This window comes from Anopheles arabiensis, chromosome 2 (assembly GCF_016920715.1).
Source record: "Anopheles arabiensis isolate DONGOLA chromosome 2, AaraD3, whole genome shotgun sequence".
Taxonomy (NCBI): Eukaryota; Metazoa; Arthropoda; class Insecta; order Diptera; family Culicidae; genus Anopheles; species Anopheles arabiensis.
Genome location: NC_053517.1, coordinates 84,921,419 through 84,941,564, shown reverse-complemented (window position 1 = coordinate 84,941,564; position 20,146 = coordinate 84,921,419). Strand labels below are relative to the sequence as shown.

The 20,146-nt window shown below is 45.9% G+C and overlaps 1 protein-coding gene across 11 annotated transcripts in view; it reads right to left on the bottom strand.

Annotated features, from left to right (window-relative positions):
- Window positions 1–20,146, bottom strand: part of LOC120908804 (cyclic nucleotide-gated cation channel alpha-3) — a 108,243-nt gene that overhangs the window by 85,835 nt on the left and 2,262 nt on the right. For 10 of the 11 annotated variants that reach the window (XM_040320176.1, XM_040320183.1, XM_040320181.1 and 7 more), the window contains exon 2: window positions 531–1,897. The gene's annotated coding sequence lies outside the window, so the exon portion shown is untranslated. Of the gene's footprint in view, window positions 1–530; window positions 1,898–3,071; window positions 3,239–20,146 lie in introns of those variants that run through there. The other variant, XM_040320178.1, reaches the window with a different exon arrangement.

Genomic DNA, 20,146 nt, shown 5'->3' with positions numbered 1-20,146 from the left:
CCACTCACAACAATCAGAGCAAAGACAGCAACAAAAACCACTCAATGCCCTCAATTTCAGGTGATTCACACCTTTCGACAGAGGCTGTGTACACTCGCTAAGCTTGAGCACGAGCGTGGCTTAAGCCCATCTCCCCATTACTGGAGCTGTGCATCCTCAAAACATGACCCCAAAAACCCTATTCCATGCACGGTCCAACAGGGCAAGAAGTTCCACATGGCACAGAATAAAAACTCCTCCCAACCAACAACAACAGCTGGCAGGAATTGGTGTGAAAAAAGGCGGTTAATTACGGCGGCCCACTCACACACCTTTCGCTATCGGAAAGCCGTACTCAATGTACGGCGCCGCTCATGCAAGAAGGTGCGCTAATACTATTCCCAGGAACAATCGGTTGGCTCGGGAACCTGTGTGATGCAAGTGTCTGAAAGCTGCACAACCGTGATGGACCCTGAACTGCCTCGAGGCCTCAGAAACCGTTCCGCCCGAGTTCCACAAAACCCACACCAGCAATACCGAGTTGTACTCACCTCTCAATACGTTGATTGCGTCCGCTAGTTACTGTGCCACGGGCGGTAGTAGTGTCAGCAGCCTGGAAGGGGCAGAGCATTTTCCACGAACGATCCGACCTGCTCGGTGACGATCTGTGTGCAATCGCTCGCACGGTGCTGTGTATCTGCTGCCAACGACACGTGGCTTGGCATCGGACCATCCACAAACACTGGCCGCTACCACCATACCATCACCGCGCACTGCATCGGGATGAAACGGCACCGAAACCAAAGCTGACGGAAGAAAAACTGAACCCGGCTTCACACACACACACACACAGGAGATTCGGATAAAGAGTTTTCCGAACGTATTATCCCCGTAGCGGCCGAACCGAACGAACAAGAACAGAAAGCTGATGCACTCTCGAGGTACACGAGGTCTGCCGTAACGGTTCACGCACTTTCTTCTGGTTCACCTGAGCACCAGCTGGTAGGTGTGAGGCTTCAATTATTTCCGAGCGTAAACTTGTTCCACACTCGGATCAAGCATTTAATTCGCTTAGATTGCAAGCCGCCCTGCTACGGATTCGTGCCCGAGGATGTGGCACCACCTAGACACACACCTACACACACCCCCACATACACACACAAATGCGGTCGATCTAACTCAATTTGGCACTCCCGGGTTGGATGTGTGTACGTTTTGCATGTGGCCTCTTGCCCAGACATTCGATTATCTGACAAGGTGGAACAAGGTGGACCGGTACGCTAGTGAAACTTTTCCAACTTTCTCTTCTGCATCACCGAAGCGCTGGCTTCTGCACTCACTAAGCAGCACACAATAGTACCGACCGACATGGGCAAAAAAGAAAGAAGGATCACGTTTGGCACGGGCTTGGGAGAAAGGATTTAGTACGTTTCAGCTCTACCGTACCCAACCCGCACTTACTCACTCCCGAAGCAACGCTACAGCGCACTAAAACTAAAGGGATATTTCCTTTTTTGTTGTTATTCTTTCTTTTAAATTCTCCCCTTAATTTAAACACACATCACACGGAAAGCTTGACTTGCACACAATTACACCGTACCCTCACTGTCGTCCTTGGCCATTCCGATCACTAGCACTGGTTTCTCAGCTTCACTACTTTCACGCTGAACGCCTCCGTCAATCGAAGGGAAGCCTACTGCGATGATTCGGTTCGGACTTTGGCGCACCAGAGTAACTTACGTAATGATGCCAATTTTTTTTTTATATACAGCAACACTCTCAAACACACACACACACACATGCAACTCACACTGTACAAACTACACAAGCACACACGCGAGCACATACACACTTCCTGCTTTGGCTTTGTTTAACGGAACAGAAGTCCTTTGCCGTCACTCGATAGGGAGATCTAGTTCTGTGGAAATTAAATGAATACCATTAATTGTAAGTAGCTTCAAAAAAAAAAAAAAAGATACGTTTTGTGCTGCCCGTTTACTAGAACTATGTAAAAACAAGCATGGAGCAATATTCGGCTCGTCAAACTTCAATTGAAACTGCAATGGCTTGCCCGCTGTAGGAACAACTTTGAAGATTCACGGAATAATCGCTCGGAATCGAAGGCCCCGCGCGAGTGAGCGCTTGCACGAACTTGCAGAAATCGCTGGAAACCGTTTGAAAACGGCTTACCGGCTGTGTCGAACTCGGGCCCTGGTGGCAACTGGAGCACAAACTTTTCGGCATGCCGTACCATTTTGTGGCTACACTTTTTTTCTCCTTTCCCTTTTTCATCGCAGTCAGTGCGTCGAACGTCGAACTCGGCTCGCCTACTGCTCTATTTATAGCCGTGTACTATATTTATCTGCCGGTAGCTTTCTGTACTTCACTCCACCACTCGAACGGCACACCAGCACACACACACACACACACACACACACACACTGTTTCCCCTCATTTGCTCTCTTCACAATTGATGCTCAGCTCCTCGGCTGCCTTTAAGTTGGGCTATAATTTCCCCCCAGTAAGTGAAGTTCGTGCAGAAAAAAAAGGAAGTGAATGAAGAAGGGGGAAGAGGAGGTCGATTTTTTCGCCCTCTTGCGCGGATGCGTCCTTGGCGCCGGTTGCCCTGGAAATGACATTGGCAGGCACGGATTAAGGGATTTATAACGATGCTCTTTTTTTGTTTTAGCACGACACTGCGGTTAGTGCTTCCGGTTAGTGCACCGTGGAATGTAAGGCAAGTTTGCGCGGTTTGGAGACCTCCAATTTGGCAAAGCTTGTAATCCGGGCCAACGGTTTGCATTTCACTGAGTTCACGAGATCGAGATCAACTCAGGACAATTGCAAAGGCAATTGAGGCTTTTTGGTGCGATTGCGAAGGAGCTAGTTGTGTATGTTTCAATTTCTCTATTTACAAATTGCCACTTTTAAGTACAAACCAGAGCAGAAAGAAATTAAATTACCACAAACCACACACGCAATCTCTACCTTTTGGACACTACGCTATGCTCTACCCTTTAGACACTAAAAGTGTTTCCAATCGCACCAAAAAAAGCTGATCCATTCTTCAGCAGCTCCTAGCTTAAGCTCACCTTTCTAAATGTAACACTGCAGTACCTTCCTTCGTTCGCCTTTCACTGCAGCACCGGCTATTACTGTCACGACCCAGCGGTGAAACCCGCAAAGAGTGTGAACGTCCGCGTCACACATTCGTCTCCTCCCGACGCCAACCTGACACGGACTGGCAAACCCGTCAACCCGAGAGCGTTCCGGCGACACACTAGCCGACATTGCACACACATCGGCAAAAGCGTATGCCAGCGTGTCGTGTCCCAGGCGCGGTATACATACACCACCATCACCAACCAACGAAAAGCAGCAGGCGAGAGGCAGGATTGATACGAGTGGAAAACTCGCGAAATTTCCCAGCATCCCCTAGCACAGTATCCCCAATTGTAGACCAAGAAAAACTGTGCGTTTTGTGTGTGAGAAAGAGATTAACATGCAGAGAGAGAGAGAGAGAGTGAGAAAAAGAAGGACCAGTTCAGTTTCAGAGAAGTAAAATGCTGGAGAGTGTGCGTTTTATAAAAAAGGCTCTCGCTCTCTCGCGCGTATTCTCTTGCTCTCTCGCGTACAGCACAGTCCTTCTGTTGCCAGGACGTCGTCTCCATCGTAATCTGACGAACGTTCGCACACCAACTCACCGATGGACGCGTGCCGAACGACACGCTTGCACGGTTGTGTTGGTGAGTTGCGAGCAGCAGCAGTAGCCGAAACCAGCAGTAGGTTAACAGTCAAGCTTGAGTGTTGCGTATAGCGGTGCAGGTTTGATGTAAACGTATGGTGGCGTACAATATTGTAGCAATACTTCTCACCATTATTTTAATACCGAAAGACGACAGCCAGAGGTTGAGGGGAAAGACATTACAGAATAGATATCTCACTATTTTGAGCTGATTCGTTGGCCACTTTGAAAGGCCCGAACATACAACAACGTGCTAAAAGTTAGATTGCTCCAACACTGCTCCAAAGCACATTGCCGTGACCTTGAAAGTTTTCGTGCATTCTTAGCAGAAACTGGAACACACAGCATTCCAGCAACCTATTCCTACACAAGAATCGAACGTCTTGCTCCAAATACAATACGTTCCAAGAACCAAAAAACACAACAACGAAACCTAAACCAAGCTGTTCGTAACATCCTGTGGGCGGGGATTTTCGCATTTTGCCGGCATCTCCGGCTCTCGTCACCAAAAGGACCGTCACGCACACCAAACATGAAATGCCAATCATCAACTGCGGGTACATTATTATGGCCAGCCTCCTCCCGGTGCCGTGCAATTGTATGAGCTGTCGGCCGCGACCATGGGACGCGATGCTGATGCGGTTTTAATTTTCCACTTCAGCAAACGTTCACCAGCCTTCCACCGCAGCGGCAGAACCCCTTTTGCTCCTAGCCTCTAGTGAAGGAAATGGGGAGGTGGACAAAAAAGCCCCGGCACGCATACCCGACGTACGCTTTGACAAGAGGCTAAGGAAGCACGGACGGACTGGCCAAAAACTGAAAGGATAGCAATCGTTGCTGTGTGTAGCAATGGCAGGACTAGTACAATCTATTCCAGCAGGCTGCGGAAATTAAACATAGCAACCGCCAGGAAAAACGTTAACCACAGAAGAATGAATGGTTGAGAGAGGGAGAAAATGGCAGAGAGAGAGCACGACTTTTGAGAAAATGAAGAAGTGAAGAAATCTTTCGCAGAGAATTTAAATGACGGACATCATTCAGTGGATATGTACAGTGACTGGGCTTACAAAGCAGTATGCTAAAGTGATAGTTACGTATTTCCACGACTGTGACTATTCCCCAAACAATCGCACAACAAGCATCTTCTCGACATCGAACCCTCAAGATATGCAGATTCCACCCAATGATGCAATGGCGGTCATACGCCTAGCAAACTTCTTGAACGATTTCCCGACATTTCTTCGACGAAATTGATGATCCTTTTCCGTTAAAAACAAAAAAACACAGACGTTTTCGCAAAACGAAACTTTTGCTAGGTTCCTTCCTGCAACTAGGTCAAGTGAATAATTTAATTCAACTCACCAAATTGCTGACTACTGGGTACGGTAAGAGTAACGAAAATCCCATTCCGACTAAAAGTGATGAAATAAATTAATTACGCTACCGCGTCATTTCATAGCGAATTTTTTGGAGTTAGTTCTTCTTGTTATTTCTGAATGGTTGAAGCTCCAACTTGTCTACGAGAGCTGACTTTGCTGCATTACGCGAAATCGAGATAGTGTGCCACCTTGGTAATGATAACGCCATGTAAACATATTGAGAGGATACCTTTACGCAGACTTCCTGAACAATTGTACTATAAAGTTAGCATACGAAGAGGAATAGACAACAGCGTACGATTGAAGTGGAATTCTACAATTCAAAGATTGCTTTCAGGAATAGATTAGCAAATTTACAGGAACCTAGCTGGACGGCGTTCGAGGGTCGTAATCCATAAGACACTTGTACGAGGAGTACCTAAACCAACAATTGAAATAATATAGCCGTCTTTGTGTATCTGTTTTCCCGTTTTACCTCTACTTTCTACTTGCCATCCTTGTTGGCAAGTTAGTGTCTGATGCAAAACAAAACAAAAACCCCCATTGCCATTGATGAACCGTTGAAAGTTATCGCTCAGCAAGATATCTCATTCCAGACGATCGCGCCTGTTCATAGCCCCCAGTCGGAACGTTCGCAAACGGAGCAGCGCTAAACCGAAGAAAAGCGAAGCATCACTGCTTCTCTTGCCCCACCGTTTTGATAGTGGAAATTTTCCCGAATTGAAATCACCTGATTTGCGATGGTTCGGAAACATTTATCGTTCCGAAGCAAATGGCGAAAGGAAAGCAGCAGCAGAGACGGCGCCTTCAATGGGTACGGTGGCCCACACCTCTCCCCACCAGAAGCGCTAAAGTGCTGACTTCAAGCGGAGCTTAACTCGGTGGAGATTTCTCGCCTGCGCTACGTACCCTGCCCAGTTCCCTGTCGGTTCGTACCGCGAGAAAGCAGCAAGTTTTTTTCTTCTCTCTTTTCCAACGCCGCAATAGCCATTACCTAACCGTTTTGCAGACACGCTTTTGCCGCAGACCATGCAGATGTCCGTCCGGTCGTAAGAGACCCCCTTGTGGCATCCTTCGCGCTTGTTCGGTGTTTTTTTTTCGCTTCTTTCATTCCTTCTTTTCCCCCAGCCGTTCCGGAGAAGAAGCCGAAGCACAGCAGGGCACACCCCTTTATCCCCCGGTACACAGTGCACTGCAAACAGAATGGGGAATGGGCGAACGGTGCAGCGACCGATGGTGAAGGGGGATGGGTAAATTGTTTCTTTTCTCGCAATTGCTTCCACACACTATGGCACATTGGCTGAAAGTCGGGGCAAAATTCCCGATGGAATGTTTTAAAGCGAGCAGAGCAGCGATACAGCACCAGCACGCAGCACTGGAAGCTCGTTAGGCTAAAAGTTCGTACGGTACGGGGACCGCTTTTTATATGCAGCGAGGAGTGTTTTTTTTTCTCTCTCTCTTGCTCTCTCGGTCTCTATCGCATTTTGAAGCCATGGAACAGGATGTCTTGTTTTTGCTTCTTCTTTTCGGCAACTCGTGTCGAATTAGTGTATCGGTCATACAAGGGATACAGCAGCAAGCGAGTTCGATGACGTCAAACCAGTGCTCCAGATACGAAGCACCAAGCCGATCCATAATATATGTATGTAGGCCACTCCGGTACTGCATGCCAAGGCAATGGTGCATTAAGCGGGCAGCCAAAAAGGCACAGCAACAAGGGACTGATTATCTAATGTTAAATGAGATGAATGCTGGACTTGCGACTACTTCTCAAGCGAAAGTTTCCGTGCAGAGGATGCATTGGTTGCTCCAAACCGGACGCATTTCTCGTTAAGAATGCTTAATAAATGATTTTTTTTAAAGACAAAAGAAAGACCGTATAAGCAGGAACACATTTTTCAAATTTAACAACCAGCCACACACGGAAAAACATTTCATCACGTCCAAAAAACAAAACCACCCTTCCCTTAAACACGGATCACATAAACTGCACGATTGATAAGTCTTCTTCGCTTGTGCCTTTTACTTCAAAACGTTCCCAGTTTGGGTTTCCCTGAGTGGCTCGGTGGAACCTCGTACGTCTTCAAATGCTTCCAGTTGATTGATAATTGGGTGCAGGAGGAAGAGAGGAATACAACCACTTCCGGGACACAACCACTTTGCCATCACTGCGGAGAAGCTATAATAGCAAAGCACGGACGAAGAAAAATGGGCGCCTCCATCGCCGAAGCGTAACAAGAACACGTTCCTTACACGGTTAATCAGAACTCAGAAGCACATGGAGAAAAAGGAGAAGCGGCTTCTTTTCTGCGTCCTTATTTTTCTTACGCTTTTTTGTCTTTTAGCCAGCATGATAAATTTGTCCCCTGGGACAAACGAAGTTTGAAGCTAGCGAAGAGAAGAAGTTTTTCTTTTTCCAACAGCAGCAGCACCAGCAGTAGAACCCTGTTAAAAGCTCCCGAAAACATAGCGATGCAACGAAACAGCTCAATCTGATTCAATTACGCTTCGCCTCTGCATTGTTGCGCTCTGCATTTCGCTCTGCAGTCGATTAGAAATGCGGGAAATTATGCTTTTAAGCGGTTGCAAAGCGGAGCACGGAATGAAGCTAATGTTACGTGATAAACTGCAAGCAATGTTGCGACGAAGCTTTTTTAGTAGATGGTAACAGCAAAAAAAAAGAATGGTGACCTTACTTAATTATTGCAACACTTTAAAAGCCCCCCTTTTTTATGCTAAACTTTGAGTGTGAGTAAGTACGCGCGTAACAAGTATCATTGAACAGTAGTAGTAGTAGTAGTGGATGGATATTAAAATATTATGCGCCAAAAAAAAATGTAGCTCTCCATGTACGCTTTAAACCGAACTGAGCTAAGCGGCAAAAAAATAATAAAGAGACCAACCTAACTTTTCCGGCAATTGTTTCCGCATTTTGTGCAGAATAATGGTTTGCCATAATAGCAAACCCACACACAAAAAAGGGCGTTTTATACAAGTACTCACACACACACACACACACCAAAAGCACACAACAACTGCTCCCGATCAACCTCTCTAGCTGGGTGGGTGGGTGTATGCTCACAAACCTTCCTCCCAACACTCACACTCAAACAGACACATGCTTCAAATGGCACCACAGTGTGGTGAGCAGCAAAAAAGGTCAATTTTCCCTCCTGCCTTTCGATACGGTGTCGTCGGGATTAAACCATTCGGTACTAAACTATGACAACATTGTTCGCAACTCATCTGTTCGCGAGGACCGAGTACGAAGACAAAAAAAAATGCAGCAACCCACAAGGGTGGATGGGTTTGGGCTAGAAGCACGCGAAACACACTGAATCAACAGTATATCACAATAAACTATTACCGGACAACAAAATTGTGTGTGTGTGTGTGTGCTTTTTTGTTTGGTCTCATTTTTGGATCGAGAAAAGAGAGATAATTTTTTTGCGTAAAAAAGGACGCGAAAAAATTGGGAAAAGAACGACATTATCGAAAGCAAAATGAATAAAACGGTCAAGCTATAAAGCATGTCCCGAAAAAAAAAACACACACACACACAGACTGTGGCGAATTTTGTGTGACAAACTCTAGACAAAGCTAAACTTTCTTTGCGCTGCTTTGACCGTTTCAAGTACACATAACACACCGCACGCTTAGCGACACACAATAGCAGGCGTTGAAAGTTATCTACTACGGGAGGGTGCGACAAAAAAACAAACAGGAAAAGCACATAATTTGAGGCTACGCTTTGCGCTCATGAACCGTAACATATTTCACACCTTTTTCACCAACACCACTTGCTACTATTATTACCAGGGGGAAAACTTTCACGCCTGGAGAGTGTTTAGCAGGCTGCACTGTTGTTGTTGGGCAGTGCAGCAAGTAGCCTTTCTGGTCCCGAACCGCAACTGTACTCAAGTTTGTGTGAGTTTCCCTTCTCCCGGACATAGTTTCAACGCACTCAAATCGTTTTCAAACGACAAACTGTCCCTTTTTAAGAGTTTGTTTTTTAAATAGTTGCCTCACTCTCTGTCTTTTTGTTCTTAAAAGTAACATACTGTGTCCACATGAACGGTAAAGGCCACAAGGCACCCACACAAACTGCCTGAACCAACTCCTGATGGAACTACCACCAAAAGTCAACGCAGACACGCTTTAGCTTGTACGAAGAGCTCCAAGCGAAAGCTAAGCTGAACGAACCCGAGGCTCTAAGCCCGACTCACCCGCGATCGGTCACTCCGAGCGAAACAACTAACGTCTAAAAATTTAAAACTTTCTCCAATAAAAGTAAACGATAAACTGCAAGATTAGCTCCCCCTTACTGGCTGCTGCTTCAAATCGCCTTCGTACTTCGCCGGAAACTTGCTCGCTGCAGCATCCAGCATCCGGGCCAACGAACCGTTAAACCTGCCCCACAAAAGCAGCATGAAAACGCACGCATTCAATGGCGCAGTTAATAGAATTATTATGTCTACAAGGGACGATCACCACTACCACCACCACCATCAGTACCACCACGACCACCAAAAGGCAAACAAAAACATCAAAAGCAAAAACATTACCCAGCAACGAAAACAAAGTGTAAGGGTGGATGCTGCTCTGGGGGATGGGAAGAGTAAAGGTCCGCACTGGAAATTCACCAGAGTGTGAGTTGATCGTACCCCGGGAGGAGTTGCACACTGCCGACGGTTTTCCATTCCATCTCCCGCCGCTTTCAACGCAACGCGGTCGTTTGTCCAGAACGGTTTTAATGTGTGTTGAGGCGCGCTCGCCCGCGCCCGTGTATGTGTGTTTGGTTTTGTACTGCCTGCGAGGGTGTTATCTTTAGCGAGCAAGATCAGCATGGGGAAAAGCTTACAAGGGAGCTTTTTGTCGCATAGCGTTTTAGAGTTTGGCCAACCCAATAAAAAAGAAGAAGAGCCAAATTCCTCCCAAATGGCTTTTGGGGAGGGGCATTGAATTTTACGCCAAAAGCGGGACGAAACTTTTCCGTGGTGCGTCTGTGTGTGTGTGTGTTTGTTGGTAGTTAAATAATTTATTGCACAACCAACGGAATAATGGGGCTGTAGAGATTCGGTGGATGGATTTGTTTAGGCTGGGTTGCTTTTGTGCAATAATAGTGCTGTAAACCACCACACATATACACCCAGGCGCGGCAAAATGAACAGTTTTCATTGCATTATTCTATTGTTTGCCAGCAATAGTGTAGTGCATTAGTGGTAGTGGTACTAATTTATGATTTTGACTACCATAATGATCATACAGTTGGAAACAGATATAAACTAAAGGCTAAAACAATATTTTGATTCTCACAAAATGGATTGAAAGTTCTAGATTAGAATTGCGGCTACATTTTAACAACTGCACTAAATCACATACTAGGCCACCTTTGTGCTAATCGTCAATTTAAACACCATTGCTCACACAGATCAATATTGAAGCAACGCTTTTATGATGCCCCTTTAACAATAATAGCCCTTTAATGACATTTCAAACGCTAATAATTAATCTACCGCATTCGATTCCACTCTTCCTCTACTCTCTTTCTCTTTCTCTCTCTCTCTCTTTATCTTTCAATAAAACAATTTAAATAGCAACACGATTCAATGGACTTTTAAATACAAATATTGAATTACTTCCGCAGCGATTACGCGCGCACAGCGTGCGCCCGGGCGGTTTGTAGTAAAGTAAATTAGAATTCCGCCATCACCGGACTGCGAATGCTACATCATGCTACTTCTTCTCCCCGCCTACCGATGATTTGCACTGTCGAAACATTAGGCTAGAACGTAGCACCAATCCTATCATGAGCGCAAACATTGGCGCAAACCATTGCCGATGGAAGCATGATCATAATTTCGATGATATGGAATGTATGATTTACCATTTATTGCCTTGTTTCACACGCTTTCACCGTTCCTGTGGAATTATGATTCCCGTTCCGGCACTAATCCAAATGGCCGTTAATCAGTCGGCGAGGAATCCGTCCATCATCGATTCCAATTAGCGGCTGGCGTATCGATACAGCTCTAAATTAGATAATTCTCTATCTCTCGTGAATCCCGCGCGAACCTACTCCCTTTCCTACAACGAACGTCAAATAGCAGCAGCCAGCAAAGCGTCATCATGTTGTGGAGGGTTAATAACGGTTGAATAAATTGCAAAATCACATCCTGCTTTTTTCGCTTTTTTTAAATAGTAAAATGAATCTCTTTTTTACTCCTACCGTGCTACCATCCTCAACGTGTCGGAAGTGACAAACGATCCTAAACAAGGCGCCAGTGAGGATTTTTGTGCTTTATCTTTTGCTCTCTTTCTCACTCTCTTTCTTCCCATCACAGCCTGCTCCATTTTAATTGTAGCAAGCGTGCTAATATTTATGACGCCTTCAGCCGCGAGCTCGAGCAGCTTTTCCTACCTCATACCATCGTTCCCTTCACTCTGCCGTAGCGCCTTGTCGCCTGTCGAAGCGCAATGGGCGGAAGTGAAGCATGATTTTCCACCCGGGAACCATGCTAATTTAATCAAAGACAACGAGTTATCTTCTCAAAAAGGATGTCGTTTGCCACCCGTCCACTTTGCGCACCGCCCCATCCCGTGGGTATATTCCCGGGCATCTTTCCTTCCTCTTCTCACCACGTGCGGTAGGGCAGCACCATAACACCACCAGCTTCTTCTTCGCGCCTCAACTTTCTGTCGCGCGGTTGTGAAGATTTATTCAACTCGTTTCCATAACTTGTGCGCCATACATCATCATGCGTAAGCAGCCCGGCTGTTGCGACTTGCGCCCCCGAAGGGGAGGTGGAGGGTGGTTCGCTTGCTACACACGAAATAAATTCTAACGCCAGTGAGGGCGAAGCGACGGGTGGACGTGGAAAGTTGAGGATGCGGAGAAAAGGGAAAACGAAAAAAGGGGTTGGAAAAAAGGTTGGCTGCGGACATCTTTACGATAACCGAAGGCGGTGGCTTCAAGGAAATGGTGCACGCTTTCCGTCCATTTCACGCCTCGCACGCTCGCTTGGAGAAAAGCAACCCCATTTGTAGAAGTAAACCATTTCATCCCCCCAGCAAAAAAACAGCCTTCAACGTACGCCTCCTACTTTCTCCTGGGAGGAACGTCTTACGATCACACTTACTTAGGTTTGTGGGTTGGCACAGAGCGAGTGCGGGTCCGTACTGTCGAAAAGTTTGCCACCGTTTTAACGGACGCTGAATGGGGAGGCTATACCCCATTTCCATTACTAGCGAAGCCGAAAACCATCGGGCAGATGGTATCCGCAAGGAAGGTGGCCATCATAAGGGGGAGGTGAAAATAATGCGCACTCCACGCAATCATACAGATAGTAAGTAGTACGTACGTTCACGAAGCAAGCAAAAACGGTCCGCAAAACGGTGCAAGGCGTAAACGCAATAAAACTGTTACAATGTGGTTTTCTTAATTGGAGCGAGAGGAACGTGTGAGGAACTGTGGTTTTTCGTTTTTTATCCCCGGGAGCGTAAACGCGTATGAAACCAACGCAGTAAACTCAACCCTCATCCAGCCTGAAGCTAAGAAAGGCTGGGCGCCTCCATTTCGTCCATCCGCACTGGAAGGGTTTATTTTTTGCTCGACCGCTTCTTATCTGAATCAGGTTAACGGGGGCTTTCGGTAATATTTTTTCGTCCTACTCAACCACACACATACACAGACTGATACTTTGACACTTTTAGGGCACAGTGCGTCGACTAAAGAAAGAAGAAGGAAAAAAAACATCCTCGCCCGATCGATGGGTGCGCCTGGTCGGTCACGACACTGCAGGGAGCCCGGGGTAAAAATAAACCATCGTTACAGCGACCCAATGCAGACAACGCAAGGCCAAAGCCCAAGCGATCCAGCTAACATGCAGTCATGAAAGATGAACCATATAATAATATTATACGTGCACATCCATACCATCCTCTCACTCTCTCTCTCTCTCTCGCTACCTTTCTCTTTGTATCGAAGACTTAAAGCGTAGCAGAGCATACTTTCAGGCGCAAACCGTCGTACGCCATGCAGCGGAGAGGAGAGTTTGACAATGTTTCCAGGGAACGATAATAGTATGTAGTCAATCCTACGTCTCTCTTGCTGTTCCCTCTCGCTTCCTCTACTTTCCAGCCGGCTACCAAGCTTTTACAATTGCGTTTGAAAATGTTGTACAATAAATTCCGTCCAGTGGTAGGATTTTTTTATTCCTCACAAAACAAGCCGCTCGGCAAGATGTATAATGCGTGTGCGTATATATGTGTGTTTTGTGTTAAAATCATGGAATGATGGAAAAAAGATATCAAGCACAAGGAAAAACAATAAAAATGTTATTAAAAATCTTGCTCCAAAGCGAACAAAACAAAACAACGAGCTGCCTAACAAGAGCAATATCGGGCCGAGAAAAATAAAACGGCCAAGATGGACACGGTACACAGAAATGCCAACATCCATCCGGCGCTACCACGCATCAAAAGGAAGGCGAGGAACGTGCGCCCGGCTCGTCAGTGAATCCGACTTTTTGGTGGACAGCAGCCGCCCATCACCAGCCCAATTTCGGCTGCGAGGTATGGACGCTGACGTCCAACCCCGCATCACGGGGCACTGGGTCACATAAATCACGGGACTTTTAGTTCTTTAATTTATCTGTCCATGCTATCGTTTCCACGGCGGCGATGAAGAGTGAAGCGCACGGCGTTTGCACGCGAGTGCACGTCCATTTGCCAGTGGAACCCCCCGTGGAGGAACGTTCGCGTGGCAAACGGCGGCGACGCGTCGAAATAAAAGATGTGCTACGCGTTAAGGCGGGAAAATTGAAATAGGTTCACGTAACAATCGTTACGAGATGTTGCCTCTTCTTCTTTCTTCTTCTTCTTCTTCTTCTTCTTCTTCTTTTTTGTGTTTCTTTGCGCTCATCAACACGCGGTCTCGTGTGAAGGATGAATTTTTGCGTCGAGCCGTGTCTGCGCACGACGGCACGTCGCCACTGCTCTGGAAGGCAATGAATTTTGCACACACCGACCCAGAAGCAGGCCGAAACACAATCACTACACTAGCACCCTACCAGCTATAACGTCCGTACCGTCGTCATCATCGTGATCATCATCTGAGTCGTTGGGAGCTTTGTTGTTGGTTTCCCTGCCTTTGTCTCCCTGCCTGCTTTTTTTATTAACATTGACGTGAGACAAATAAATTTATTATTACTTTTAACGCCTCCCTCCCGCATACCATCGGGATGCAACGAAGCACATGATTCGCGTTGGACGCGTTGGGGTTGCGCCCTGCATAGCGCGTTCTGTATTACATTCCACTCTTAAAGTGACTCGCTCTGCTTGAATCGGGCACCAGAAAGGTGAAAAGAGGAGCACCACACAATCTTTAGCACGGTGTCAATATCAGTTTCTCTAGCGGAATTTCCTTTTTGTTAGGTCTGTGTGCTTTGGTGTCATTCAATTGACGCTTGTTTGTACCCAGCACTTGGCACATTCTTGTTCGAGGGTCATCCATAAATGACGAATTGTTAAAATATAAAATATATAGATAAGAGTTTATACTCTCTTAGCCCTAACGTAACAAAATGTAACGTTCAAAGAATGTTTGCAATCAGGAGCAAAAAATGAGTCCAAAATAGCAAAAAGATTCGCACCATAGCAACGACCATAAACAATGTTAAATTTAACTGTCAAAATTTTCTCATGGCTTTCTGTCAATTTGTTCTAAACACATCGACCTGTTCTCATACATAGACCCAAAGTCCATATAATACAGAGGTCGATGCATAGCTCGATTTTGGTCCACCATTTTGAAAGCTTATTTTTGACAGTTAGATGAAAAAGCGTTCACAAACGATTCCAAACAACCATACACTTTTTAGGGCTAATTGTGCATTTTGTGCTCAAAACTTAATTTAACTATACATTTCTTTCTCATGAACGTGGCATGGAGTAGTTTTTTCAGTAATTCATCACTTAAAAATGACCACAATCATAAATCTGGCCTTTTAGCTTTGACCCTCTTGAGCTGCACAAGATTTCGTCGTAATTTCGAGCACTGATCTTGTTGTAATTGATAATTTCAGTATAATTCTATCTTTTCTTGATATTCGTCAACTTTTTAGGTACAATATTACAAACAAACGATGCAAAAATGGCCGAAAATGCTTTCAGACCACTGCATGCACAACAACTAAAACCTCAATGTATGCTACGATGAAACTATTCAAGCTTTTTCATCCAGCTGTCAAAACTTTCCCACGCTTTTTGATCAAATGTTCTGGCTCGTAGTACAGTCGTCAACTCGTACGACTTAACAACATGCTCGTCATGGGTTCAATCCCCAAATAGACCGCGCCGCCACACGTAGGACTGACTATCCTGCTACGGGGGGGAATCAATTAGTCACTGAAAGCTAAACCCACAAGTGGGTACAGACAGGCCTTGACCAACATCGGTTGTTGAGACAAAGAAGAAGAAGAAGAAGAAGAAGAAGTTCTGGACGACTCGACCTCTGTATTATATAGACTTTGCATAGACCTTGGACCAATCTACTGCGTTGGCCGACAGCCGATGAAACGCTTTAGCTCCTTTCCATCGCGTTTTGTAAAGCGTTTGGCAGCTGTCAGTTGTTATGTTATGCTCCGTGTTATGCTGTGTAGAGTCGTGCAGATACAATATCCTCTCCTCCATCCCGTTAATCCCTTACTTATAAGGCGCTACAACATCACGTTACATTATCTAATTCCAATCCAGTTTCTTGTTAACACTTTAAATAACCGTATAACCGTATAACATTTACGATTTGAAATCCATGTTTCTGTTATTTTAAATAGCGTTTTAAATCTGCTAAAATACATAACACACAGTACTTGTCTTTAAACAATGTGTAAATTAAATATGTTGAGGAAAAAAACTATCTCACCTTATTTCTAATGGATTAACAATCTATTCAATGGATCCTGTACGAAGTTCTGCAACAGACCAACATTATGATCCTCCCTTTCACTCAGATTGAAATAATAATAGCTTTTCTCCGTCTAACGACCGTTACGTAATTTATGGAAATCCTCTAAACACGTGTTTTCTAGGCAAAGTGGATGCATCAACCAAAACCAATATTGAGATATTACAATTCCATATGCGTGGAGGAAGCAACTCGGAAGAGAGTTCATCAAATATGTTTCGAAGGCTTTTTGTTAGAATCTAAAAAGACACTCATCCGGTTGCCTTCTAACAGACATCAAAGTAAAACCACAAACTGAATACTCAATTAAATATGTACGAGTTAATTGAGCCGCCCGTTTTTAAATCAATTCTCCTTCCCATCTAACCCATTTACGTTTGTTGCATATTTTATCCATCTTTCATCTTAAAGTTTTCGACCTCAGACATCCTTCTGTCCAGTATGGCCATTAAAGACTCATTAAAGTTTCAGACCATAGCACTGAATCCATACCTCTGAGTCACAGACTCGGTCATTGGGCTCAGAACCTGACCCCCGCCACAGTGGGATGTAGCGTCGTGCTAAAAACTCGCTCGTGTGACCTCTGCAAACCACAGCGTGTGGCAGCGTCACACGATAGAATAGCATCGGTCGGTCTGTTGGTATGTGTGATTAATTACCACAAAAATTTGCCCACACTCATACTCCACACGAACTCCCCGGGTGGACAATAGGTCGTTTCGCGTGTCGTGTCGTGGGGGCAGTGTACTTCTTCCTTATCATGCCACGGTGGCAAATGATTGATGCTAAAGTGTGTGCCTTTTTTACACACACACACACACACACACACACGTTGCTCAGGGCATATTAGCAGCCGCAGCAGCAGCAGCAGCAGCATCTGACCATCATAAAACAAAGCTGAAGCTAACGGCAAAAACGATGTAAGGAATGCAGCAAAGGTGAAGGAAAGAATCGGAAATCATCATTTAAGATACAGATACCAGAACAGGACACCGTTGTCCCAAAACCCAGATGCCACAAAACTACCGCCGCAAAGTTCCTCTTCTTGCGAAAGAAAGTGGCAGTGCGTAATGACGTTGACGTTCGTAGTTGTGTTGTGCGTTTTGTCAACCTTTTTTTGTCTCAGCACAAAACTTCCCACCACAGAGACATCTTCTAGACGGTTTGACACTTTTCGCTAGGGTTCGTCGTCTTCTGCGAACCTTTTTTCCGCCTCTCGCGTCCCAACGGAACAATCCACTCATTCGAAATGCTCGATGGACTAATTGGGAGGTCTCTCCCGTCCTTCCTGGTAAGGCTCATTCTTCATTTCCTCATGCTTGCTACGTGTGCTGTCCCAGAAATTCATGAAATTGATGAATGATGCTCGCACAGAACCGGACAGCTACCCGGTCCCGGGTTCAGGTTCATCTCCATTAGTGGCGCATGCACATGGTGCAGCTGATGGGATGGCATTTTGTGTGCGTGTGAGAAGCAGAACACACGAAAAGGAAAAATGGATCTTTTTTATGTGTCCAAATCGAGCTAATTGAGACGGCTACTTTATCGCTCTGCTCCAGCTCATCTCATCTTTAAATGAGTTATAACGGTTTAGGAGAGCAAGTGCTGTAAAATTGATTAGTATTATAGTTCAATTTCGTTGAATAAAAGCGATAAAATTGTAATCATCATCAAAACACAGCACAGCAGCAGAAATTCCATTTGCGCTTGTATGTTCGCGCCCATCGCGCATCACATTCCACCGACTGCTTGTTCAACTACACTTGAGCTAAATTGACGGGTGTAATATAATGTAGCGTGCCACTTGCCGCACCCCAAATCCCTTCCCAAAAACCCCTCTCAACTCCCAGCAGCTCCAGAAGCAGTGGCTCGAACCATCCAACTCCACCAAGCCTCTAAGCACCCGGCGCTCGAGTAGCAACCGTCAAGGGTTATTATGCGGGCACTTGAAAATATTATTATTTAACATAATGTACCGCTCACCCCTTCCGCTCAGTGCACCACGCACCGCGCGGTGATTACCGATTACGGCAAAGGTAGGGCAGACGCTGAAGCCGCATGTCGCAGCAGCTGGCGCGGCTGGCGGCGGCACAAACACATTCCTACTGCCATTGATCCGAGTTAATAGACCGAGCCGAACCGAGCCCGGGAACTGGAAGGCTTCGGCTATCCGTGGACTTTCCTCCGTTGCTCCTCCAGTGAAATTCCTGAGACATTTCTTTACAGACAGCCCCATCCCATCCCCTCCGATCCGGCGTACTTGCTGTGCAGGGGCGGGGAAAATAACGCTGCCGGGCGTTCGCAAAACGGGGCCGACAACAACTTTTTCAATTAAAATTTTCCACCCGTGCGGTTTTGTGCGAAACATTTGAACATTTTATTTTTATATATTCCCCTGGTTTGCTTCCACTTTTGCCCCTGCTCTTGATGCAGTGCGTTTCATCACACATCGAACTCGCCCACGTGAACCACCTGCCGAACGAACGAACGAATGAACACCACCCGGCAGCAGGAAGGAAGGAAGTTACTCATCAGCATAAAACCAATTGACGAGTTCGCGGAGGTGCAAGAACGGTCTGAGAATCATACCACCTGGCCGGTCTGACAGCACCAGGTGAAGGGGGAAACGGCAGCTGGTACAAGTGAGTTTAAAAATACTTACCCACCAGGGTCTAACTGCTCAACTGCTTTAACCACTTGCGCTACCGAAATACGCATTTTACCTTTACAGGTGGGAGAAAACGGCCCACTCGCAATTGAATTCAACGAGTGTGTGTGTGTGTATGTGAGGAAAGCTTAACTTTTCGTGGGAATGAAACTGCGTTCGAGGTAAGGCGAAGTTTTCCATTTCTTTCCGCTCACGGAGTGAATGAACAATCAGGTTCTTAAGAACGTAACAGCAGCACCGAGTTTTGCATATGTTTTTTTTTTTGCACTCGTGGTAGCAATTGCTTCTTTTTCCTTTCATTGCTCCTTACTTTAACTATCTTAAACAGCCAAGCAGTACACGAACTAGCTTACGCAAAACACACACAGTGTGGCCATCAATTTAGATCACTTTTCCTCCCTTCGCTCGAAGAGGAAAGCACTCGCCGCGACTGCGAACGGTTCGATGCAGCAAAGCCACTGACGACTTTTCCATTGCCCGTTTGGATTATTGAATATTCTTTTTATCTGTCTCTCTGAGCTGTCCACCACCATCGAGCGATTTGTTCCATCGTGAGTGAATGAAGCGTACTGGCAGGCGGGTAAAAGCTACGATGAAAACGATATTTTCTGAACCTTCTCCTGCTAAACCCACCGTGCTTTTGGTATGTGTGTGTGTGTGTCTGCAGGGAGAAAACAAAAACTCACACACACACACATACCTTCCATTTCATCCTTGAACCTTTAGTGTCTTGCGACGGAACGTTTAAGTCACCGTCCCCGCTCAGTTGCTTGCTTGCTATCCTCTCGCAGAGCTCGGGCAAGATCTCGCACGATGTCACAACCCCTGCGCTAGTGCCCGTGTGAAGGCAAGCTTTTGAATAAAACATTACACACGCAGACGAATGGTTTTCTAATTTTTGTTCGCTTTTTTTTCCACGCTCCGTTCGGTATGCCACAATGTCCATTGAACTGGCGCTGGCGGTGGCTTAGTGGTTGTGTCTTAGTGTGTCCCTCCTGCTGGTGGTGACTTAGTGTTTGATTCGCTTATCGAAACCGGGACGGTCAATAAACATACGCAGCAGAAAGAGAGAGAGTTAAAGAGAGAAAGAGAGAGAGCAAACGCTTATTTAACGTCATTGTGTGAGGCAACAGGAGCACCAAAAAGACGTCCAATGATTGTGCAACTGGATGGAGTTTTAATCGAAACACTGTGATGGTTTATACACAGCCCGTTCGTTACTCAAGCTGGGCTTGAATTGAAGCTCACAGCTTTGGCAGTGTTGCACAGCAAACAATGATTTTTTGTTGCAAATAAATCAAGCGTCTGTTCCGTGTCACGGTTCCGCGGACCGTCCATCCACCGTTTGGTATGTAATTAAATCGATTAGGAGCTTGATCGCGCGCTCCTACGTCGCGTAGATGCCTCCG